General features: G+C 45.4%; 1 pseudogene; it reads right to left on the reverse strand.

Annotated features, from left to right (window-relative positions):
* Positions 1-1,963: 1,963 nt before the first annotated feature.
* Positions 1,964-2,374, reverse strand: LOC109765334 (uncharacterized; annotated as a pseudogene).
* Positions 2,375-25,954: the final 23,580 nt, after the last annotated feature.

A 25,954-nucleotide genomic window follows, 5' to 3' on the forward strand; every position in this document is an offset into this window, starting at 1 on the left:
CCGAGGTTGAGTCCGACCGGGCCCTCGGGTCGCCGGCTCGCTCCCACGAGGTCGAGATAGTGGGCACCCCGCCCGTCACCCCGGCCGGCACTGCCACTCCTGCGACTGGGTCTGCTGGCACCGTCGCGGCTCCTGACGCCGCGGGCCCCACCCTTGACACCGCGCCCCCCGCCGCCGCGGGCGCCCCCGTTGTGGCCGCGGCCCCCGCCGCTGCTGTGGCCCCCGCTGCCGCTGTGGCCCTCGCCGGCCCGATCACCCGTGCCCGTGCAGGAGTGCATCGGCCGAGCACGCACTACTCCTCCGACGAGTATGCGTGCGCTGCCTCGACTTCGACACCATCACCCATCCCCACCTTCGCTCGTGCCGCCCTTCGGGATCCCCATTGGCTGGCTGCGATGCAGGAGGAGTTCGACGCCCTACAGCGCAACCGCACATGGCAGCTTGTTAAAATCAAGGGGTGAGGTCAGCTAAAATCAAGGAGGTGAATTTGTGGTGGAGAAGAGGACACATCTCCCCGTGAAATCAGTCCGTAGTACTCTTTCCGTAAGTGTAGGATTTTCGGTGGGGACTATATATAGGGCCGCGACCTGGCCCTGTGCGTGCCGGCCGGTTTCCGGTTCGCACTGGGAGGGCACGCCGAAGCTGAGTACGCACGTGCAGGAGCGGGGCCGTAGAGGATTGCAACCGTGTCGTGTGGGTCGGACGATGGAGTCTACTTGGTCAGCGGGTGCGGACGCAGAACACACGAGGAGCCACCCAGGTTGATCCGATCCCATTCGTAGCGTGACGCGAGGTCGAAACGCACGCCACCGTCGGATTTGATTATCCTTTAACTTGTGTACTGATTTGTCGGCCAAACACTATATTTAAGATTTCAGTTTTGTGAAAGAACCCAGGATCGGATTTGAAGACGTTACTGTCCAATCAACCAGTGAGAAAACTTCTTCGTTGGGGTTTTATTTCAAAAAGGTTGGAGTTTATTCCTTCAAAATGAAGTATCAAGAAGATACATATCACAAGATCACACACCTGGACTCTGTATAGATAGAATGCACACACTCAACACCTACTCACACACGCGCAAAAACACGCCGGCAACTAGTAAAATCTTGCAAGACCGGAACTATGCGTAGGCGTGCAAAAGAAAGAAAAGTCTTAAAATGGCTATCACAAACATTGTGTATCCATTTAAATCTCACACACACACACACACATTGTGTATCCACATTAAAAATATTTTTTCTCAGACGTGCGTTGCACGTGCAAGCTTACTAGTTTGGTAGAAACGATCCACTCGCTGCTTGTTGTATCTTGCCGTAAAATATTCGATCGATGGGTTGGGTAGTTTTTGGATGATCTCTCTTTCTCCCAATCCTGAGCGTATAAACCTACCTTTTCATAGGTACCCTTTTTTTGTCACCATGTATTCGGTGCTGGTCATCAACGCGCTCCTCTTATGGGTGCCGCAGGGCAGATGCCCGCCTTGCTCAACACACTAGCGTTGTCATCAACGTACAAGTCGGCATCATGTTTGTTCTGCAGTGAAGTATGTGCATTCTCCGCAAAATTACAAGTCGAGCGCATGAGGTGCTAAATTCAGACTCATGTTAGTTCCGAAGCGAAGCACGGACATTGTTTGCAGAATTATAAGTCGGCGAGGGAGGGGCTCACGAAAAGCGACGTGCTAGAGTGCAATGATCAACCGACAAAGATAGTGGCGAAGAAGACAAGTGACAACATGGAATGGTAGCTAGAGGCCTGCTAGGGTGCGACGATTTATTATTCCCCGTTGCAACGCACGGGCACATTTGCTAGTCCCTTTTAAATTCATTTCATCTATACTGCTGAAGCTTATGCACTACTACAGTTGAATGAACAAATCATCACAAGTCCACGTACGTGCCAAAACATTCTAATTGATCAGAGTTCCATACAGATTAAAATCAAAACGCCGACAGGACGCTCAGTGCATGATGACGGTGTCGAACAATTGAGTCCATCGAACGCGAGCTCAAATCCAGCAAGCCGTTGCGCCGTCGGCTTGCTAGAGAAGAAACCCTGCTCCTTCTCACCGTCTGCCTTGTTAGCCGTGGGCTTGCCAGAGAAGAAGCCCTGCTCCTTCTCAGCATCCGCCTTGTTAGCTGTGGCCGCCAGCTCTGTCGCGCCGCTGCAGCCTGAGACCAGCCTGTTCACCGTGCGGACAGTGAGCACTGATGTGCCGTAGCCGTCCAGCGGCGCCTCGCAGAAGACGAGCGTTGTGAAGAACATCTCAATGGCCATGGATCCTCTGACGGATGCTTTGATCAGGCAGGCAGACACGCACCAATGATTCTTTGTTGCTCGTCTAATATCTGTTGTTTGCCTTGTGTTGTGCACTTGTGATCGACCGTACTGGACGCCGGGGACTTTATAGGTGTCGAGGCCCTTGCCAGTCATCGGTTCGAACTTGGAGGCCCTTTTGATGTGAACACTGAGGATGCACGTGCAGGAGCCGGACTGCATAGGATTGCGACCGTGCCGTGTGGGGTTGGACGGAGTCTGCTGTGTCTCCATGTCAGCACATGCGGACACGGAATCCACGGGCACACAAGGTTTGATCTAATCCGATCGGTAGCTTCGCGTGAGGTTGACATGCACGCCACCGTCCGATTATATAGATATATAGAAAAATATATACTTTCGTTTCTCAACCTTTGGGAGAGTCTATATTTGGTCCTTCAACTCTGAAACGGGAAAACTTGCACCTCAACTACTTAAATCAGACAAATTTTGCCCCCATTGACTCAAATTCGCCAATTTTTATCAAATCCACGAACTTTTTTAAAATTCTGTACTTTTTTCAAATCCATGTACTTTTTTCAGTTTCGCGTCATTTATTCAAAAAAGTGGAATTTTTATCAAATTCGCTTACTTTTTCTGAATTCGTGCACTTTTTCCAGGTTTGCCTAAGTTTTTCAAATCCACGTACATTTTTCAAGTTAAAAACATTACCCGGATTCGAGAAAAAGTACGCGAATTTGAAAAAATTACTTGAACCTGAAAAAAGTGAGCGGATTTCAAAAGAGTTTACGGATTTGTAAAAATGACATGACCTTGAAAAAATACGTCAATTTTTAATAAGTTCATGTATTTGAAAGTATTAATCAAAAATTTTAAAATTACATAAACTTGTAGAATACGTGAATCTGACCGGGTGAATCAGCACTAAAGCCAGTCAAAACCGAGAGCATGGAGAAACCTTGTCCGATTTCAGTTGTTCGGGGTCTAAGTTGTGTTTTGGAGGTGAGGGACCAAATCTTCAATCTTCTAAGAGTTGAGGGACGAAAAGAGTTGAGGGACCACAACATTTGTTGGGGGTGCAAGTTGCCCGATTTCTTTGACTTACGCATTGAATTTGGACCCTAATAGTCAGCGAACATTCACTGGAACTGATGGCATTGCGAACGTTTTTTTAGTTCAATTTGTGTTAGCGGCATGGCAATTTTAGTTAGCGTCCATGAAAACTCCACTGCAGTTCTATATTCGCCAGAAAATTGTCGAAAATTGCAGTCCTCGCGAACTAAACTTGTCATTCTCGTCACAACAAAACTTTCCATCAAAACATTCGCAATTGCCATGAGTTCCAGCGAACGTTTGCTGGTTATGATCGATTACCATTCAAATTTTTATCAAACACTTTTTTCAGCTTTAAATTTCTTAATGGAAGGTTCAGACTTTAACCTCAAAGGGTGTTGGTGCCAGAACCGTACTGAACCAGCTATTGTGCAATCCCACTTATTCAGTTATCCTACTACTTAGAACCAATGAGGGAAAGTCCACGGAAAATGTAAGTCAAACATAAGTTACAATTTATAATCTGAACTATTCTTTTCACTATTTGTCATTATGGATTTGCATGTAACTCAAACGACTCCTTACATGCCAGTGAATGTTAGTGAGAAAAGCTAGAACGGAAAATTAGTCTCTCACTCCAGAGTAAAAGTAGCTAGGGTTTTCGAGTGTTCTTCCCTGTTCATCGAGATTGATCCCAATATTTTGGATGAATTCCCCCTCAAATTTCCCAACCGACAATCGGGTCCTGACAAGGGTATCAATGTGACCGACTCCTTCCTCGGTGGCAAATGAAACAACATGGTTGGGTTGGGTAGTGAGGTTCTAACATGAATTATTATTCTTACCTCCCAATTTGTGGTGGCGTCGCTATCAGATCGATGGCGCTGGCTCGGCGACAGAGACACCATTATCATGCAAATCACTTGCACGAACTGAAGCACAGATGGTTCAGACGTAAAACTCTGAGTGGCTCCTTCTGATTTATTGCACATCGGCGGTGAATTGGACTACAAGTGGCAGTTTTACTTGAAGTAAAATTCGTAAGAAGATAGCTTCTGGTGCTCCCCAAGGATAATGACATGAGCACATGCTTAAAGGGGTGTAGTGGCCCCTCTCCCGCACTTCCCTATGCTCCGAAGTCAGATCACATCCGAGCGGAGAACATGGGGAAATTGGATGCTAGATGTAGCACTCATGCGTAGTAATCCATCTGAACCACATTTCCTCAAAAATGAAGTTTGTCAAATTTAGACGGAGATGCTTACCAGTGCACACTTAGAGAACAAGCTCAAGGAAGTTATACTGCCATGGACAAAATCACTGCAGTGTATTTTGGCCACAATAGATCGATCCACTCTGAGCCACCCTCCCACCGACATTTATGATAGAGATCGTTATCAACCTGATGTATGTATTTGGTCCGCAAATTTTCAGCATCAATACATAGTCTACAGCTGTAACCAGTGAACTAAATTGAAGGGCGAATCAATTGGTCAGAGACGTGAGATGTCAAACAATCCGAGCTGTGCCAAGGGTTGCAGCCGAGCTAGTTTGTTGACCTGGATGGTGGCTCCTCTGCTTGACTCTGGTATCAAGGTGTTGCTGCAAGATGAACCGAAGGAGCAACAATACCATCCCCTTCTGTTGATGTCGGCACACGCTGGGTAACATATAATTATGTTTATCTGTAGGAGTAACAGCACCCAATGATTGCTTCTCTCCCGATGTCTCTTATTCACATGTGTTTAAACATCTCTTCATTTCATCTCACGTTAGCTTCTCTGTTTGTTTGTTTGGCATGTATTTTCACTCTAAGTTATCAAGTAACAAATGAGTAAATATTGAAATGCTGAAAAATGAGGAGCATCTTGCCATCTGCTCATGTATATATAAATGTATGTAAGATAATATTATTCATACTGGTGAAGGTTGTTGGAGTATTTATTCATTTTTCTTTTTATTTTGTTGTGCATTTTTTCATTGTTGGAAAGCCTGTGTTATTTTACAGGTGTGCATCTCCATTTATTTGTTCCTCGAATCTTTCGAGTTTACCACCACTACGGGCAAAAGGACATGTTGCCGTGTGGCTGCCCGTAAGCCGAGTGTAAAAACACGGGTACTCGGTATCAAATAAAGGACGCACAACAACAGAACATACTTGGCTTAAATAGTTGTAAGCCGAATGCCTACTGAAATGGTATTGGCTTATATAAAATACCCCACATAATGGTGCATGCCATGTTGGGGAACGTAGTAATTCCAAAAAAAATCCCTACGCACACGCAAGATCACGGTGATGCATAGCAACGAGAGGCGAGTGTGTCCACGTACTCTCGTAGACCGAAAGCGGAAGCGTTAGCACAACGCGGTTGATGTAGTCGTACGTCTTCACGATCCGAACGATCAAGTAATGAACGCACGGCACCTTCGAGTTCAGCACACGTTCAACTCGATGACGTCCCTCGAACTCCGATCCAGCCGAGCTTTGAGGGAGAGTTCCGTCAGCACGACGGCGTGGTGACGATGATGATGTTCTACCGACGCAGGGCTTTGCCTAAGCACCGCTACGATATGACCGAGGTGGATTATGCTGGAGGGGGCACCGCATACGGCTAAGAGATCCAAGGGATCAATTGTTGTGTCTATGGTGTGCCCCCTGGCCACGTATATAAAGGAGTGGAGGAGGGGGGAGAGGTCCGGCCCCTATGGCACGCCCTGGAGGAGTCCTACTCCCACCGGGAGTAGGATTCCCCCCCCCCCCCTTCCAAGTAGTAGGAGTAGGAGTCAAGGAAAGGGAAGAGAGAAGAGCAGGAAGGAGGGGGCGCAGCCCCTCCCCCTAGTCCAATTCGGACTAGGCCTTGGGGGGGGGGCGCAGCCTCTCCTCTCTCTTTCCCCTAAAGCCCATAAGGCCCATATACTCCCCGGCGAATTTCCGTAACTCTCCGGTACTCCGAAAAATACCCGAATCACTCGGCACCTATCCGATGTCCGAATATAGTCGTCCAATATATCGATCTTTACGTCTCGACCATTTCGAGACTCCTCGTCATGTCCCCGATCTCGTCGGGACTCCGAACTACCTTCGGTACATCAAAACACATAAACTCATAATATAACCGTCATCGAACTTTAAGTGTGCGGACCCTACGGGTTCGAGAACTATATATGTAGACATGACCGAGACACGTCTCCGGTCAATAACCAATAGCGGAACCTGGATGCTCATATTGGCTCCCACATATTCTACGAAGATCTTTATCGGTCAAACCGCATAACAACATACGTTGTTCCCTTTGTCATCGGTATGTTACTTGCCCGAGATTCGATCGTCGGTATCTCAATACCTAGTTCAATCTCGTTACCGGCAAGTCTCTTTACTCATTCCGTAATACATCATCCCGCAACTAACTCATTAGATACAATGCTTGCAAGGCTTATAGTGATGTGCATTACCGAGTGGGCCCAGAGATACCTCTCCGACAATCGGAGTGACAAATCCTAATCTCGAAATACGCCAACCCAACAAGTACCTTCGGAGACACCTGTAGAGCACCTTTATAATCACCCAGTTACGTTGTGACGTTTGGTAGCACACAAAGTGTTCCTCCGGTAAACGGGAGTTGCATAATCTCATAGTCATAGGAACATGTATAAGTCATGAAGAAAGCAATAGCAACATACTAAACGATCAAGTGCTATGCTAACGGAATGGGTCAAGTCAATCACATCATTCTCCTAATGATGTGATCCCATTAATCAAATGACAACTCATGTCTATGGTTAGGAAACTTAACCATCTTTGATTAACGAGCTAGTCAAGTAGAGGCATACTAGTGACACTCTGTTTGTCTATATATTCACACATGTATTATGTTTCCGGTTAATACAATTCTAGCATGAATAATAAACATTTATCATGAAATAAGGAAATAAATAATAACTTTATTATTGCCTCTAGGGCATATTTCCTTCAGTCTCCCACTTGCACTAGAGTCAGTAATCTAGTTCACATCGCCATGTGATTTAACATCAATAGTTCACATCTTTATGTGATTAGTTTGTTGGAAATATGCCCTAGAGGCAATAATAAAATGGTTATTATTGTATTTCCTTGTTCATGATAATTGTCTATTGTTCATGCTATAATTGTATTAACTGGAAACCATAATACATGTGTGAATACATAGACCACAACATGTCCCTAGTAAGCCTCTAGTTGACTAGCTCGTTGATCAATAGATGGTTATGGTTTCCTGACCATGGACATTGGATGTCATTGATAACAGGATCACATCATTAGGAGAATGATGTGATGAACAAGACCCAATCCTAAGCATAGCACAAAATTGTGTAGTTCGTTTGCTAAGACCTTTTCTAATGTCAAGTATCATTTCCTTAGACCGTGAGATTGTGCAACTCCCGGATACCGTAGAAATGCTTTGGGTGTACCAAACGTCACAACGTAACTGGGTGGCTATAAAGGTGCATTACAGGTATGTCCGAAATTGTCTGTTGGGTTGGCACGAATCGAGACTGGGATTTGTCACTCCGTATGATGGAGAGGTATCTCTGGGCCCACTCGGTAATGCATCATCATAATGAGCTCAATGTGACTAAGGAGTTAGCCACGGGATCATGCGTTACGGAACGAGTAAAGAGACTTGCCGGTAACGAGATTGAACGAGGTATTGGGATACCGACGATCGAATCTCGGGCAAGTAACATACCGATAGACAAAGGGAATTGTATACGGGATTGATTGAATCCCCGACATCATGGTACATCCGATGAGATCATCGTGGAACATGTGGGAGCCAATATGGGTATCCAGATCCCACTATTGGTTATTGGCCAGAGAGGTGTCTCGGTCATGTCTGCATGGTTCCCGAACCCGTAGGGTCTACACACTTAAGGTTCGGTGACGCTAGAGTTGTTATGGGAAATAGTATGTGGTTACCGAAGGTTGTTCGGAGTCCCGGATGAGATCCCGGACATGACGAGGAGCTCCGGAATGGTCCGGAGGTGAAGATCAGTATATTGGACGAAGGGTATTGGAGTCCGGAATTGTTCCGGGGGTACCAGGCTATGGCCAGCATGTCCGAAAGGGGTTTCGGAGGCCCCGACAAGCGTTGGGGGGCCTTATGGGCCAAGGGGAAGGGGCAAACCAGCCCACTAAGGGGCTGTGCGCCCCTCCCAACCCCTCTCACGTAACCAGGAGAGGTGGGGGCGCCACCCCTAGGGCAGCCACCCCTCCCGGCTTGGGGGGCAAGTTTCCCAGGGGTGGGGGCGCCCAAACACATCTAGGGTTTCCCCTGGCCGCCGCCTCCTCCTCTAGATCCATCTAGAGGGGCCGGCCCCCTCTCCCCTTCCCCCTATATATAGTGAGGCGGTGGGAGGGCAGCCGCACCCCTTGCCCGGCGCAGCCCTCTCCTCCTCCAACTCCTCCTGCTCCTCCGTAGTGCATAGCGAAGCTCTGCCGGAGAACCACGAGCTCCATTGCCACCACGCCGTCGTGCTGCTGGAGTTCTCCCTCAAATTCTCCTCTCCCCTTGCTGGATCAAGAAGGAGGAGACGTCCCCGGGCTGTACGTGTGTTGAACGCGGAGGCGCCGTCCGTTCGGCGCTAGATCGGATCTTCTGCGATTTGAATCGCCGCGAGTACGACTCCATCAACCGCGTTCTTGTAACGCTTCTTCTTAGCGATCTTCAAGGGTATGAAGATGCACTCCCTCTCTCTCGTTGCTAGCATCTCCTAGATTGATCTTGGTGACACGTAGGAAAATTTTGAATTATTGCTACGTTCCCCAACATAGTTCACATCTCCATGTGACTAACACCCAAAGGGTTTACTAGAGTCAAAAATCTAGTTCACATCGCTATGTGATTAACACCCAAAGAGTGATCATGTTTTGCTTGTGAGAGAAATTTAGTCAACGGGTCTGCCAAATTCAGATCCGTATGTATTATGCAAATTTCTATGTCTACAATGCTCTGCACGGAGCTACTTTAGCTAATTGCTCCCACTTTCAACATGTATCCAGATTGAGACTCAGACTCATCTGGATGAGTGTCAAAACTTGCATCGACGTAACCGTTTACAATGAACCTTTTGTCACTAGTAGAAAACTGGGCTTTGGTCACAGGGCAATATTCACATTAGTCCCGGTTCAGTCACGAACCGGGACTAATGTGAGCATTGGTCCCGGTTCGTGCGGCCAGGGGCCTGCCGGGCCTCGTGGGGGCATTGGTCCCGGTTCGTCCGGCCCCTTTGGTCCCGGTTGGTGGGACAAACCGGGACCAATGGGCCTCGCTCCTGGCCCACCACCATTGGTCCCGGTTGGTGGCTTGAACCGGTTCATACCACAAACCGGGACTAAATGGTTGGTCCTAGTTGCGGTCAGAGTTTAGTCCCACCTCGCCAACCGAAGGGCGCTCACACCGGTTTATAAGCCCGTCCCTCTCTGCCTTGTTGAGCTCCTCTCAAAGTGAAAATAGATGCCCTTATACAGGGAATTTGACCTAAATTCAGAGTAAATTTCTTTGAATTGCATAGAAATTTATTATGAATTTAGGTTGAATTTTCTCTATAGGCGCATCTATGTTCATTTTTTTATAGTAAATAAAATAAATAAACCTTAATAAAATAAAGAAAAATAAATAAACCTTAATAAAATAAAATAAAATAAACTATAGTAAATAAAATAAATAAACCTTAATAAAATAAATAAAAATAGCAGCAGTAAAATAAATAAAAATAAAATAAATAAAGTAAAATACACAAGTAATTAGAAACAAAATGGAATAAAATAAATAAGTTTTTTGTTGTAAGTAGAAACAAAACAAAATAAATAAAGCAAAAGAGAAAACAAAAAACAGGGAAAAAATTATGCCACCTACTGGGCCACCACGGCCTGAATACGACTTGAAACCCATCCATGGGCCAGGATTCAGGCCCGCAGAAGGCCCAGTAGGCCCCACAGGCACATAGTGTATGGTTAGGCCCGAAAGCCTGCAGTTGAGAGGACCTCGAGAGGGTGGGCGCAGCAGCGCTTATAAACCACTCTCGAGCTCTCTCAACTAGCGAGGTGGGACTAAACTTTTGACGCGGGGAAGCACAAGGCCTTTGGTCCCGGTTGGTGCCACCAACCGGGAATAAAGGGGGGCATGCGTACCGGTTGGTGCCACGAACCGGGACCAATGAGTTGCCTATATATACCCCATCGCCACAGCAGAGCACTCCACAGTGCTCTGTTTTTTCTGGCCGGCGAGGGGAGGGCATTTGGTGCTCTAGCTCACCTCCTATGCACATGAGGTGTTCGATGAAATGTCTGAGCCACACTAGTTAATCTTTCTCCTCTCAAAACTCGACCTCCGATCTCCATTTTCCCCGAGAATTGTCTAGGTTTAGCGGTCCATCACGTCCCGTCCCCGTCTTCACCGCCGTCGATCGCCCGCGCCGATCTCGTCGCCAGCACCACCGTGGTGAGCCTCTTGTTCTTATCTTCTTTCTGAAAGAAAAAAATTCTTACTTTAGATAGATACTTGTCTAATTTTGTTACTTTTATTATTCCTTCTTATTACATAGTGCGATGGTTTTGGTATCCGCCCCCGTCGGCCCTCGTCCTGTCTATGATTTGGATGTGGTATATATTATCTTTTTATAACTATTTGGTTCATTTATTGTTTATGACAAATATGCCGACCAACGTGACATAGATTTTATTTAACTAGGAGGTGGTTGAACCGGAAATTCCAACCGACCCTATTGTCGAGAGGTTAAATTTAGTTGAAGAAGAAAACAATTACTTGAAGGAAAAAATAAAAAAAATTGAGGAGGAGAAGATGATATTGGAGTTGCATGTTGCGGATGTCGTCGATGATCACAAGATCAAGATGGATGCAATGCGCTTGAAGATTAGAAAGATTAGAAAATATGCCATTCATACCAAGGCTTGGTATCATTATGCCGTTGGATCAATTGTTACCTCAGTTGCGATTATGATCGCATTTGTTTTCGCATTGAAATGTTTTACATAGTTTCAATGTATGGTTTAATTAATTAGATGCTCTGGAGAGCTATATGTTGTTAGATGAGAACTATGTATGTACTTTGGTTTTAATGTGATGATGAACTTCTATTAATTTGGTCACTTAATTATCTATTCATGATGTTCTGTAATGGTTTTTGACACACTTAATTATATATAATGCACGCAGATGAACCGGCAATGGATGTACGGTGACAGACACACCTCCGAGTACATTAAGGGCGTGCATGATTTTCTCGAAGTGGCTGAGGCAAACAAGCAGAATGGTTTTATGTGTTGTCCATGCCCTACATGTGGGAATACGAAGTTTTACTCTGACCGGAAAATCCTTCACACCCACCTGCTTTACAAGGGTTTCATGCCACACTATAATGTTTGGACGAGGCACGGAGAAATAGGGGTTATGATGGAAGACGACGAAGAAGAAGAGGACGATGACAACTATGTGCCCCCTGAATACGGCGATGCTGCAACGGGGGAAGCTGCTGAAGATCAAGAGGAACCAGACGATGTGCCCAATGATGCTGCAAGGTGGGAAGCTACTGAAGATCAAGAGGAACCAGTGCCCGATGATGATGATCTCCGCCGGGTCATTGTCGATGCAAGGACGCAAAGTCAAAAGGAGAAGCTGAAGTTCGATCGCATGTTAGAGGATCACAAAAAAGGGTTGTGCCCCAATTGCGAAGATGGCAACACAAAGCTCGGTACCGTACTGGAATTGCTGCAGTGGAAGGCAGAGAATGCTGTGCCTGATAAAGGATTTGAGAAGCTATTGAAAATATTGAAGAAGAAGCTTCCAAAGGATAACGAATTGCCCGACAGTACATACGCAGCAAAGAAGGTCGTATGCCCTCTAGGATTGGAGGTGCAGAAGATACATGCATGCCCTAATGACTGCATCCTCTACCGCGGTGCGTACAAGGATCTGAACGCATGCCCGGTATGCGGTGCATTGCGGTATAAGATCAGACGAGATGACCCTGGTGATGTTGACGGCGAGCCCCCCAGGAAGAGGGTTCCTGCGAAGGTTGTGTGGTATGCTCCTATAATACCACGGTTGAAACGTTTGTTCAGAAACGAAGAGCATGCCAAGTTGATGCGATGGCACAGTGAGGACCGTAAGAAAGACGGGAAGTTGAGAGCACCCGCTGACGGGTCGCAGTGGAGAAAAATCGAGAGAAAGTACTGGGCTGAGTTTGCAGCTGACCCAAGGAACGTATGGTTTGGTTTAAGCGCGGATGGCATTAATCCTTTCGGGGAGCAGAGCAGCAATCACAACACCTGGCCCGTGACTCTATGTATGTATAACCTTCCTCCTTGGATGTGCATGAAACGGAAGTTCATTATGATGCCAGTTCTCATCCAAGGCCCTAAGCAACCCGGCAACGACATTGATGTGTACCTAAGGCCATTAGTTGAAGAAATTTTACAGCTGTGGAATGGAAACGGTGTACGTACGTGGGATGAGCACAAACAGGGGGAATTTAACCTGCACGCGTTGCTGTTTGTAACCATCAACGATTGGCCCGCTCTCAGTAACCTTTCAGGACAGACAAACAAGGGATACCACGCATGCACGCACTGTTTAGATGACACTAAAAGTATATACCTGGACAAATGCAGGAAGAATGTGTACCTGGGCCATCGTCGATTCTTCCGACCAACCATCAATGTCGAAAGAAAGGCAAGCATTTCAAAGGCGAGGCAGATCACCGGAAGAAGCCCGCCATACGTACCGGTGATCACATACTTGCTATGGTCAATGATTTACATGTAATCTTTGGAAAGGGTCCCGGCGGACTAGCTGTTCCGAATGACGCTGAGGGACACGCACCCATGTGGAAGAAGAAATCTATATTTTGGGACCTACCCTACTGGAAAGAGCTAGAGGTCCGCTCTTCAATCGACGTGATGCACGTGACGAAGAACCTTTGCGTGAACCTGCTAGGCTTCTTGGGCGTGTATGGGAAGACAAAAGATACACCTGAGGCACGGGAGGACCTGTAACGTTTGCACGAAAAAGACGGCATGCCTCCGAAGCAGTATGAAGGTCCTGCCAGCTACGCTCTTACGAAAGAAGAGAAAGAAATCTTCTTTGAATGCCTGCTAAGTATGAAGGTCCCGACTGGCTTCTCGTCGAATATAAAGGGAATAATAAATATGCCAGAGAAAAAGTTCCAGAACCTAAAGTCTCATGACTGCCACGTGATTATGACGCAACTGCTTCTGGTTGCATTGAGGGGGCTTCTACCGGAAAACGTCCGATTAGCCATTGTGAAGCTATGTGCATTCCTCAATGCAATCTCTCAGAAGGTGATCGATCCAGAAATCGTACCAAGGCTAAGGAGTGATGTGGCGCAACGTCTTGTCAGTTTCGAGCTGATGTTCCCACCATCCTTCTTCAATATCATGACGCACGTCCTAGTTCATTTAGTCGACGAGATTGTCATTCTAGGGCCCGTATTTCTACACAATATGTTCCCCTTTGAGAGGTTCATGGGAGTCCTAAAGAAATATGTCCGTAACCGCGCTAGGCCAGAAGGAAGCATCTCCATGGGCCATCAAACAGAGGATGTCATTGGGTTTTGTGTTGACTTCATTCCTGGCCTTAAGAAGATAGGTCTCCCTAAATCGTGGTATGAGGGGAGACTGACTGGAAAAGGCACGCTTGGAGGGGACTCAATAATATGCAGGGACGGATATTCTTGGTCTCAAGCACACTACACAGTTCTACAGAACTCTACCTTGGTGACCCCGTATGTCGATGAACACAAGAACAGTCTCTGCTCCAAACACCCGGAGCAGTGCGACGACTGGATTACATGTGAACACATCAGGACATTCAGCAGTTGGTTGGAAACACGTCTCAGAGGTGACAACACTGTTTGTGATGAGCTGTACTCGTTGTCCAGGGGACCATCTTTGACTGTATTGACTTACAAAGGATACGAGATAAATGGGAATACATTTTACATGATCGCCCAAGATCAAAAGAGCACCAACCAAAACAGCGGTGTCCGCTTTGATGCAGCAACCGAGAGGGGAAAGGACACATATTATGGTTACATAGTGAACATATGGGAACTTGACTACGGACATGATTTTAAGGTCCCTTTGTTTAAGTGCAAATGGGTCAATCTGTCAGGAGGCGGGGTACAGGTAGACCCACAGTACGGAATGACAACAGTGGATCTGAACAATCTTGGGTACACTGATGAACCGTTCATCCTAGCCAGTGATGTGGCACAGGTTATCTATGTGAAGGACATGTCTACCAGACCGAGAAAAAGAAAAGATAAGGAAGCGAATACATCATACGATGAGCCAAAGCGCCACATAGTTCTTTCAGGAAAAACGGACATCATGGGAGTGGAGGGCAAGACAGACATGTCTGAAGATTATGAAAAGTTTCATGAAATTCCTCCCTTCAAAGTCAAGGCTGATCCAAGCATCCTGATAAACGATGAAGATTATCCATGGTTACGGCGCAATAAGCAAAGGACACAAGCGAAGAAAAAGTGAAGACTTTCTCTCTACAACTATTATGATGATACCATGGCAACTTTCCACTTTTTTGTAGTTCATTTGAAATGCCTGTTGTAACAGATGAGTTTTCGTCCGAAATCCTGATACTTCGAAAGAGATTGTCCATTTTGTACACGAAGTGCATCCAGTTTTTGCCGTAACCCTCTCAACTTTTTAGCACATGCTATGTGGGTGAAATGATGACACCATGCCAACTTTGAACCTTTTTAGAGTTCATTTGTAGTGCTTTTCAATTTCACGGTCATATAGCTCATGAAAATCAGTAAATGCATGAAAAATAACAAATGAAGTCAGAAAGGGTTGAAAATTGATGATGTGGCTTTGAATGGTGCATTTTGAACACACAAAAAGTCTGGAGTTCAAATAAGTTCAAGAAAATGAAATCCATTTGTAACTGATGAGTTTTCGTTCGAAACCCTGATACTTCGGAAGAGATTGTCCATTTTGTACACGAAGTGCATCCAGTTTTTGCCGTAACCCTCTCAACTTTTTAGCACATGCTATGTGGGTGAAATGATGACACCATGCCAACTTTCAACCTTTTCAGAGTTCATTTGTAGTGCTTTTCAATTTCACGGTCATATAGCTCATGAAAATCAGTAAATGCATGAAAAATAACAAATGAAGTCAGAAAGGGTTGAAAAATTGATGATGTCGCTTTGAATGGTGCATTTTGAACACACAAAAAGTCTGGAGTTCAAATAAGTTCAAAAAAATGAAATCCCTTTGTAACTGATGAGTTTTCGTTCGAAACCCTGATACTTCGGAAGAGATTGTCCATTTTGTACACGAAGTGCATCCAGTTTTTGCCGTAATCCTCTCAACTTTTTAGCACATGCTATGTGGGTGAAATGATGACACCATGCCAACTTTCAACCTTTTCAGAGTTCATTTGTAGTGCTTTTCAATTTCAGGGTCATTTATAGCTCATGAACTAATAGCAAAAAGAATGAACTAAAAATAATCAATTAAAATATGATGTTATGATCAACTAAAACAAAACTATAATATTCTTCAATAGCCAAAGGAAACAACTAAAAAGCTTTTATAAAACTCCAATAGCAAAAGGAATTTTCATAAAGAATGTTTTTGTTAGAAACTTTAATAGCAAAAAGCATTATCATAAAGATACAAAATCTGTTTTTGAATAGAATCATAAAACACAGTAATATTAAATAGCAGGAAAAAGAATCACTCCAAAATCTATTTTTATAGTAAAGTTAACCACAAACTAGTGATTCACACAAATTTCAAAGAATTCAAATTTAAACTATTCAAATTTGAAAACTAATGGCACTAACAGAAAGTTTATAATTTTTGTGACCTAAAAGCAAAAAGAATTAAAAAATAAACTTTAATAAAATAAATAAAAATAGCAATAGTAAGTATTTTGTTGTAAGTAGAAACAAAATAAAATAAATAAAGCAACAAAGAAAAAAAAGTGCCATCTACTGGGCCACCACGGCCTGAATACGACTAGAAACCCAACCGTGGGCCAGGATTCAGGCCCGCACGTGGCCCAGTAGGCCCCAGAGGCACATAGTGTATTGTTAGGCCTGAAAGCCTGCAGTTGAGAGGAGCTCGAGAGGGTGGGCGCAGCAGCGGTTATAAACCTCTCTCGAGCTCTCTCAACTAGCGAGGTGGGACTAAACTTTGGCCGCAACGCGGGCAGCACATGTCCTGTGGTCCCGGTTGGTGGCACCAACCGGGACCAATGCCCCCCCCCCCTTTAGTCCCGGTTGGTGCCACCAACCGGGACCAAAGGCCGCCGCTTCCCGCCCTTTGGGCTGCTGAAAAGAGGCCTTTGGTCCCGATTCCTTTGGTCCCAGTTGGTGGCACCAACCGGGACTAAAGGGGGGCATTGGTCCCGGTAGGTGCCACGAACCGGGACCAATGCTCTGAGTATATAAGAAAACACTTAGCGTTTTTCATATTAATCTCTGCAGTTGCCCCGCCCCAACGACGCCGCCAGGCTGCCTGAGGTCGCCCCGTCGACGCCGTCGCCGCCCTCTGCCTCGTCGACGCAGCCGCCCCTGCCCCGACCACGCCGCCGTCGGCCCGCCCCGACCACGCCACGCGCCCCTGCCCCGACCACGCCGCGGGCCCTCGCCATGCCTCTGCCTCGCCCTGCCCTGATCGACCACGCCGCCGTCGCCCCTGCCCCGACCACGCCGCCGTCGCCGCCCTCTACCCCGACGTGCGCCGTGCCTCTGCCCCTGCCCCGACCACGCCGCACCTCTCCTTTGGTCAGGCCGGCGCCGCCCCCTGCCTCCCTATTTTTTTCACATATATATGATGTTTTTTCCATATTATATGTATATGTGTGAGTATATGTATGTGTGTATATCTGATTATATGTCCTCTTTTCAGATTTTTTGTTTTTTGCATTTTTATAAAAATGTATATATATGTATGTATGTTCTCTATGTATATATATGTTCATGTATGCAAAACATAGATTTTTAGAAAAGTTTTATCTATATATGTTCTCTGATTTAGTCCATTTTAGGTTAGTTTCATGTTTAGAAAAGTTTTATATATTTAGTAAAAGAAGGAAGAGAAGGAACAAGGAAGAAGAAGAGAAAGTTTTATATATATGCAAAAGTTACATTTTTAGAAAAGTTTTATATATCTAGCTAGGAAGAAAAGGAAGAAGAAGAAAAAGAAGGATAGGAAAAAAGAAAATAAGAAGACGAAGAAAGGAGAAGAAGAGGAGAAATAAACAAGAAGAGGAAAAAAGAAGAAAAAGAAGAGGAGAAGAAGAAAGGAATAGAGGAGAAGAAGAAAAAATAGATATATCTATTTTTTCTTCTTCTCCTCTATTCCTTTCTTCTTCTCCTCTTCTTTTTCTTCTTTTTTTCTTCGATCTTCTCCACTATTCCTTTCTTCTTCTCCTCTTTTTATTTCTTCTACGTCTTCTTATTTTTTATCGGGTATGTCGTTGTCGATATACCCCCTCCCCGATAACATTATTTTCCCATGTATGTATGTCGTCGTTGTCGATATATATAACTCCCTCCCAGATAACTTCGACATGATGGACGGTTGATATTTATACCCCCTCTCGACTGTGATAACTTATACCACGGGAGCACCCCCCGGCCCTCTCGCTCGACCAAAACTCTCGAGGACACCCAAACCCTAGAAAAAAACGATATCGGTCTCCTACCTCCTCCCGCCGCGCCCCTACCCTTGAAGCGTTGCCGAGGCCACCCCAAACCCGGAATAAGCTAGGTCTACGTTTGCACTAATATATCCACCTGCTGTCATGTTTGTGTAATAACTGCCATGTTGTGATATTTGCAGAAACAATGGAGCACGGACGAGACGAGCAAGCAGAAGAGGTGTTGGGGGACATAATCTTAGCCGGAGGTGATATCTTGTCGTATCTTAATGACAATGATGGTCTGGAAGAACAGGGTGAAGAAGCAGGCTACGGTGATCGAAGAGTGGAGGAGGAAAGACATGATTATGATGGCTCCGGTGACCCAATGCTGGTGCAAGAAAGAGCCCGTGGTGACGGCTCCGGTGACCGAACAGAGTCCGGCCAGGTAAATATATTAGTTAAGCCTGTGCTGACTAGATAATTGATGCATTCATTGTTTTGGTATGTACACATATTAATTAACTCTCGTCTTTCTTCTTTTTTCTAGCCCTCCGGATCAAGCACAACTTCGGTAAAGAGACGAGTCCCGAAGAGAAAGTTGCGCTCGGATGAAAGGTTTGAGATCACAGCAATCGCCCGCGACGGCCAACCGATTGAACCCATCCGGACAAAGGAAGCATTTGCTGCTCAGTGCGGGGTTCTTGTTAGGGACAAGATCCCGATCAGCATCCACCAATGGTATAAGCCTAAGAAGGAAGACCCTGAGGTGTCTTATGTCAATGATATGCAGAAAGATGATCTTTGGACTGAGCTGAAGGCAAATTTCACCCTACCACCAGAGGAGGATCCGGAGAAGCCAGTTAAAGAGCAATTAATCAAGTCTCATGCTCTTAAGAAGATGGCAGACCTATTCAGGAGGTGGAAGAATGAGCTGAAAACGTTTGTCGACAAAGAAGAGACACCAGAACTCATCGGCCGGTATGAGAAGATCAGAGATCACTGGCCCGCATTTGTGGCCCACAAGACATCGGAAAAGAGTAAGAAGATGTCAGCGACAAACAAGAAGAATGCTGCGAAGAACAAGCTTCACCATCGCACGGGGTCAGGTGGCTACCTCAAAGCCCAGCCTAAGTGGGCCAAGGCTGAGAATGATCTGCTTGAAAAAGGGATCAAACCATAGACAATGAACTGGCCAGACCGTTGCCGGACATTGTTCTTCGGGGCTGGCGGAAAATTGGACCCTATATCAGGGAGGTGCGTTTGGACGGACGAGCTTTTGAGAATACCAGTCAAGAGGCTTCAGCACTATATCGATGCTGCGCAGCAAGGGACGTTCGTTCCAGACAGAGAGAACGACGAGCTCGCAATGGCCCTCGGGAATCCTGAGCACCCTGGACGGACACGAGGCACGCCAGGCTCCGTTCCGTGGAAGACTGGTTTTCCGGACGCAGGCGGTTACAAAAGCCAGGAGAGGAGGAAAAAAGTGGAGCAGACCCAAATTCAGAAGCTGCACGAAAGGGTTCAAGCACTAGAGGAACGAGACGGCAATTGACATGCCGAAACTACCCCCGAAGCTACCCCGCCATCTCAGCGGAGAAGCAGTGTGGCTTCCACCGAGCTGCTTTAGCCGGAGCATGTCTTGATGGCTCCTGCTAGCTACCCCGTGGATGCTATCACGGAGTCTCAACATTGCCACCTTATGGCGCAATGGCAGAACTTCAAAGTCAAGGCGGCTGTTGGCTCTGTTTTAGCTCCTGAACCCGGCGCAACCTACCACTGCCGGCCGATTCCAGAAGGATATGCTAGGGTGATGGTGGATGAAATAACGGAGGGATTTGAGGACCTCCAGCTTGACCACCCTACCGGTGAAGGGGAGACTCGGTTGGGTTCTGCTCTGAAGTCTCCGTGCCTATGGCGGAAGGAGCTCATTAACCTTCCGAACTGGACGCCTCCGGCGAGTAAGGGCACTCCGCCGCCTCCTCCTCCGGCGAGTGATCAGGGCACTCAGCCTCCTTCTCCGGCGTGTGCCGGCACTCCGCCTCCTCCTCCGGCGAGTGATCAGGGCACTCAGCCTCCTTCTCCGGCGTGTGGCGGCACTCTGCCTCCTTCTCCGCCTGCGCCGGCATGCCAGAGCAGCCAGCCTCCTCCTTCTCTGCCTCGCCAGCAAGGGCGGAAGAGACCCGCCGCCGCTCCGGCAGCTCCGGCGCGTCGTAGTCCTTCTCCTCCGCCTCGTAAGTAAGAAAAGAAGACAACCGCAGCCGGTCCGTCTGCTCTGCCAGCGTCTAGCAGTACAGCTGCCAGAGGCGGCAGGCAATACAGATTCGGTCCTTCTCTGAAGACTCCAGAGAAGTTACCATACGAGAGGACCCCAGAGGAGAACGCGAAGTCGTGCGAGCCGAAGTGACAAACTTCTTTGAAGGGGTGAAAGCAAAGAAACATCCACCTCCGGAGGAGAAGGTAGATCCGGTGAAAGCGAAGCGCACTCTGGCTGCCCTGACAAAACCACCAAAGTCTCCGCCGAAAGGCAACTATGAGCGCATTATTGCAAAGACATTTGTCGAAGCGGAGCGGTCGGGAAGTACTGTCAGTGATCAAAGGTTAAAAGAACGACGAGCTGGGAAAAAAATTGCCCAGCTCGGCGAACAAGCGAACCAATCGTGCCCCCTGCTCAAGGTGTCTAGCGACATCGTCGCTAATGATCCGAGGATTGTGCCCGGTTATAGCAATCTTGGAGATTACCTGCCCGACGATATACATTATGAAATCATGGAGGTGCACGAACACAAATACCATTATGGGAAGCCTGTCGTCAAAGATGAAAGATCTCTAACAACGATGATGCAAAGATTACATGATTGGTACATGAAAACCTGCAGAGAGTCTGATGGGATGAACACTTTGACGCTGAGAGTTAAACCGGAGCATGACCTCGTTGGAATTGAACTGCTGAATGTTCCATTTGAGGAGTTCTTCCAGTTTTTCAATCAAAAGGCCCTCGATAAATCAACGATCACTTGCTACTGTCTGTAAGTAGTACTAATTCTGTCATTAAGTCTCTCTATATAGGTCAGCTCTTTTATTGCATGTATTTATAATTATCCTCACTATATTATGCAGATTGAAGATCGCCGAATTGAAGAAAAGACAAATCAGTGATATTGGGTTCATTAACACAAATCTCATAGATGCATATGCGGTTGAAAAACATGCCAAAGAAGCCGAGGCCAACTTGCTACGATCGTTGGTATTAAATCAAAACAAAGATATAATACTCTTTCCTTACAACTTCAAGTGAGTGTTACTGTCTTGTGCATATTCGGTTTCCCTTATTAGTCCAGGTTATGGTAATGTAATTGATGACTTATGCATGCATGCGCAGATTCCACTATATTCTCCTAGAGATTAAGCTTGAGCAGGGAGTAGTAACCGTCTTAGACTCGAGACGAAAAGATCCCCAGGACTATGCGGACATGACTCAAATGCTCGAGAAGTAAGTTAAATCGATCATTATCCACCATATCAGCAACTTTGTTCATTTCCTGATATCAAGTAATTGTTTTCTTTGTCTGGCAGGGTTTGGAGAAAATTCACCACAAAAGCTCCGGGACTGCCAAAGAAGCTGTAATTTAGACACCCGAAAGTAAGTTCTATAGTAGCATGTTCCGCACATCTCCTAGTGATTCAAGCGCTAGTTTCATCAATACCATTTAGCATGTTTGCTTATTAGTTAGATTGACCTCTATTTCTTGTAAAGTGGTTGAGGCAGGAACAAGGGAATGATTTCTGTGGATACTACGTTTGTGAGTCTATCCGCCACACCACCTGTGAGCGGGGCTACTCTGACGAACAATATGAAGTGTGTAAGCAATAATATTCACAATTTTATTTTATTACCATCATTTGTGTCGAGTTTCATTTATTCATATATATATATGTATTGACCCCCTTCTTAAATTAGATGTTTCGGATGCGGGATGAACTCCTAGCACCAGATCGTATGCGAGCAATTCAAGAGGAATTGGCGGCATTCTTCCTTGACCACGTGATCGCTGAAAACGGAGAATACTATGTGGACCCTGTGTTCTTACAATTTAATTAGGAGATTATATTGTAAGAGATAATTATTGTATATATGTAGCCGGTAGTGTCAGATAGATATACGAGAACTTGTTGTTCGACCAATCTCTCGGAGAAGGAGAGGTGGTCGATATCACTTCTCTCTGTATGCATATGTCATGACGATCTTCTGTTTCCTTCATTTGCTTACTAGCTAGCGTGTCTAGTCCTCTCCATACGTATATAGTACGTAGCGTCGACCAAGCACGGAGATAAGAGAGGACACTTCTCTCTATTAATTAGCTAGCTAACACAATATATGAAACACCGGAATTAACCCCCCAAAACCCCCCAACCCCCCCCCCCCTTCAAAAAAAACAAAAACCCCAACCCCTGAAATGCTGACGCGTGGATGCCTATTGGTCCCGGTTGGTGACACCAACCGGGACAAAAGGCCCTGCCTATTGGTCCCGGTTGGTGTCACCAACCGGGACCAAAGGCCCCCCTGCCTGGGCTGGCAGCAGCGGCCACATGGAGGACCTTCTGTCCCGGTTCGTGTAAGAACCGGGACTAAAGGGTTAGGGCTTTAGTAACGACCCTTTAGTCCCGGTTCGAAAACCGGGACAAAAGGCCCTTACCAACCGGGGTAAAGGCCCCTTTTTCTACTAGTGTGTCACCTCCATAATCGAGAAACATATCCTTATTCCACTAAGGATAATAATTTTGACCGTTGTTCAGCGATCTACTCCTAGATCACTATTGTACTCCCTTGCCAAACTTAGTGTAGGGTATACAATAGATCTCGTACACAGCATGGCATACTTTATAGAACCTATGGCTGAGGCATAGGGAATGACTTTCATTCTCTTTCTATCTTATGCCGTGGTCGGGCTTTGAGTCTTACTTAATTTCACACCTTGTAACACAGGCAAGAACTCTTTCTTTGACTGTTCCATTTTGAACTACTTCAAAATCTTGTCAAGGTATATGCTCATTGAAAAACTTATCAAGCGTCTTTGATCTATCTCTATAGATCTTGATGCTCAATATGTAAGCAGCTTCACCGAGGTCTTTCTTTGAAAAACTCCTTTCAAGCACTCCTTTATGCTTTGCAGAATAATTCTACATTATTTCCGATCAAAAATATGTCATTCACATATACTTATCAGAAATGATGTAGTGCTCCCACTCACTTTCTTGTAAATACAGGCTTCGCCGCAAGTCTGTATAAAACTATATGCTTTGATCAACTTATCAAAGCGTATATTCCAACTCCGAGATGCTTGCACCAGTCCATAGATGGATCGCTGGAGCTTGCATATTTTGTTAACACCTTTAGGATTGACAAAACCTTCTGGTTGCATCATATACAACTCTTCTTTAATAAATCCATTAAGGAATGCAGTTTTGTTTATCCATTTGCCAGATTTCATAAAATGCGGCAATTGCTAACATGATTCGGACGGACTTTAAGCATCGCTACGAGTGAGAAAGTCTCATTGTAGTCAACACCTTGAACTTTGTATCTTCCAGCTTTGTAGATAGTAACACTACTATTAGCGTCCGTCTTCCTCTTGAAGATCCATTTATTTTCTATGGCTTGCCGATCATCGGGCAAGTCAACCAAAGTCCACACTTTGTTCTTATACATGGATCCCATCTCAGATTTCATGGCCTCAAGCCATTTTGCGGAATCTGGGCTCATCATCGCTTCCTCATAGTTCGTAGCTTCGTCATGGTCAAGTAACATGACCTCCAGAGCAGGATTACCGTACCACTCTGGTTCGGATCTTATTCTGGTTGACCTACGAGCTTCGGTAGTAACTTGATCTGAAGTTACATGATCATCATCATTAGCTTCCTCACTAATTGGTGTAGGAGTCACAAGAACAGTTTTCTGTGATAAACTACTTTCCAATAAGGGAGCAGGTACAGTTACCTCATCAAGTTCTACTTTCCTCCCACTCACTTCTTTCGAGAGAAACTCCTTCTCCAGAAAGGATCCATTCTCAGCAACAAAGATCTTGCCTTCAGATCTGTGATAGAAGGTGTACCCAACATTTTGGGTATCCTATGAAGAAGCACTTCTCCTATTTGTGTTCAAGCTTATCAGGTTGAAACTTTTTCACATAAGCATCGTAGCCCCAAACTTTAAGAAACGACAGCTTAGGTTTCTCACCAAACCACAGTTCATACGGTGTCATCTCCACGGATTTAGATGGTGCCCTATTTAACGTGAATGTAGCTGTCTCTAATGCATAACCCCAAAACGATAGTGGTAGATCGGTAAGAGACATCATACATCGCACCATATCTAATATAGTACGGTTACGATGTTCGGACACACCATTACACTGTGGTGTTCCAGGTGGCGTGAGTAGTGAAACTATTTCACATTGTTTTAACTGAAGGCCAAACTCGTAACTCAAATATTCGTCTCCGCGATCAAATCGTAGAAACTTCATTTTCTTGTCACGATGATTTTCCACTTCACTCTGAAATTCTTTGAACTTTTCAAATGTTTTAGACTTATGTTTCATCAAGTAGATATACCCATATCTTCTCAAATCATCTGTGAAGGTCAGAAAATAATGATACCCGCCGCGAGCCTCAATATTCATCGGACCATGTACATCAGTATGTATGATTTCCAACAAATCTGTTGCTCGCTCCATTGTTCCGGAGAACGGAGTTTTAGTCCTCTTGCCCATAGGGCATGGTTCGCAAGCATCAAATGATTCATAACCAAGTGATTCCAAAAGTCCATCTTTATGGAGTTTCTTCATGCGCTTTACACCGATATGACCCAAACGGCAGTGCCACAAATAAGTTGCACTATCATTATAAACTTTGCATCTTTTGGCATCAATATTATGAATATGTGTATCACTACGATCGAGATCCAACAAACTATTTTCATTGGGTGTATGACCATCGAAGGTTGTATTCATGTAAACATAACAACAATTATTCTCTGACTTTAAATGAATAACCGTATTGCAATAAACATGATCAAATCATATTCATGCTCAACGCAAATGCCAAATAACATTTATTTAGGTTTAACACTAATCCCGAAAGTATAGGGAGTGTGCGATGATGATCATATCAATCTTGGAACCACTTCCAACACACATCGTCACTTCACCCTCAACTAGTCTCTGTTTATTCTATAACTCCTGTTTCGAGTTACTAACTTTTAGCAACCGAACAAGTATCAAATACCCAGGGGCTACTATAAACACTAGTAAGGTACACATAAATAACCTGTATATCAAATATACCCTTGTTCACTTTGCCATCCTTCTTATCCACCAAATATTCAGGGCATTTCCTCTTCCAGTGACCATTTCCTTTGCAGTAGAAGCACTCAGTTTCAGGCTTTAGTCTAGATTTGGGCTTCTTCACGGGAGTGACAACTTGCTTTCCATTCTGCATGAAGTTCCCTTTCTTTCCCTTTACCCTTTTCTTGACACTAGTGGTCTTGTTAATCATCAACACTTGAGGCTCTTTCTAGATTTCTACCTTCATCGATTTCATCATCATGAAAAGCTCGGGAATCGTTTTCGTCATCCCTTGCATACTATAGTTCATCACGAAGTTCTACTAACTTGGTGATGGTGACTAAAGAATTCTGTCAATCAATATCTTATTTGGAAGATTAACTCCCACTTGATTCAAGTGATTGTAGTACCCAGACAATCTGAGCACATGCTCACTGCTTGAGCTATTCTCCTCCATCTTTTAGCTATAGAACTTGTTGGAGACTTCATATCTCTCAACTCGGGTATTTGCTTGAAATATTAACTTCAACTCCTGGAACATCTCATATGGTCCATGACGTTCAAAATGTCTTTGAAGTCCCG

The sequence above is a fragment of the Aegilops tauschii genome, chromosome 7 (assembly GCF_002575655.3).
Source record: "Aegilops tauschii subsp. strangulata cultivar AL8/78 chromosome 7, Aet v6.0, whole genome shotgun sequence".
Lineage (NCBI taxonomy): Eukaryota > Viridiplantae > Streptophyta > Magnoliopsida > Poales > Poaceae > Aegilops > Aegilops tauschii.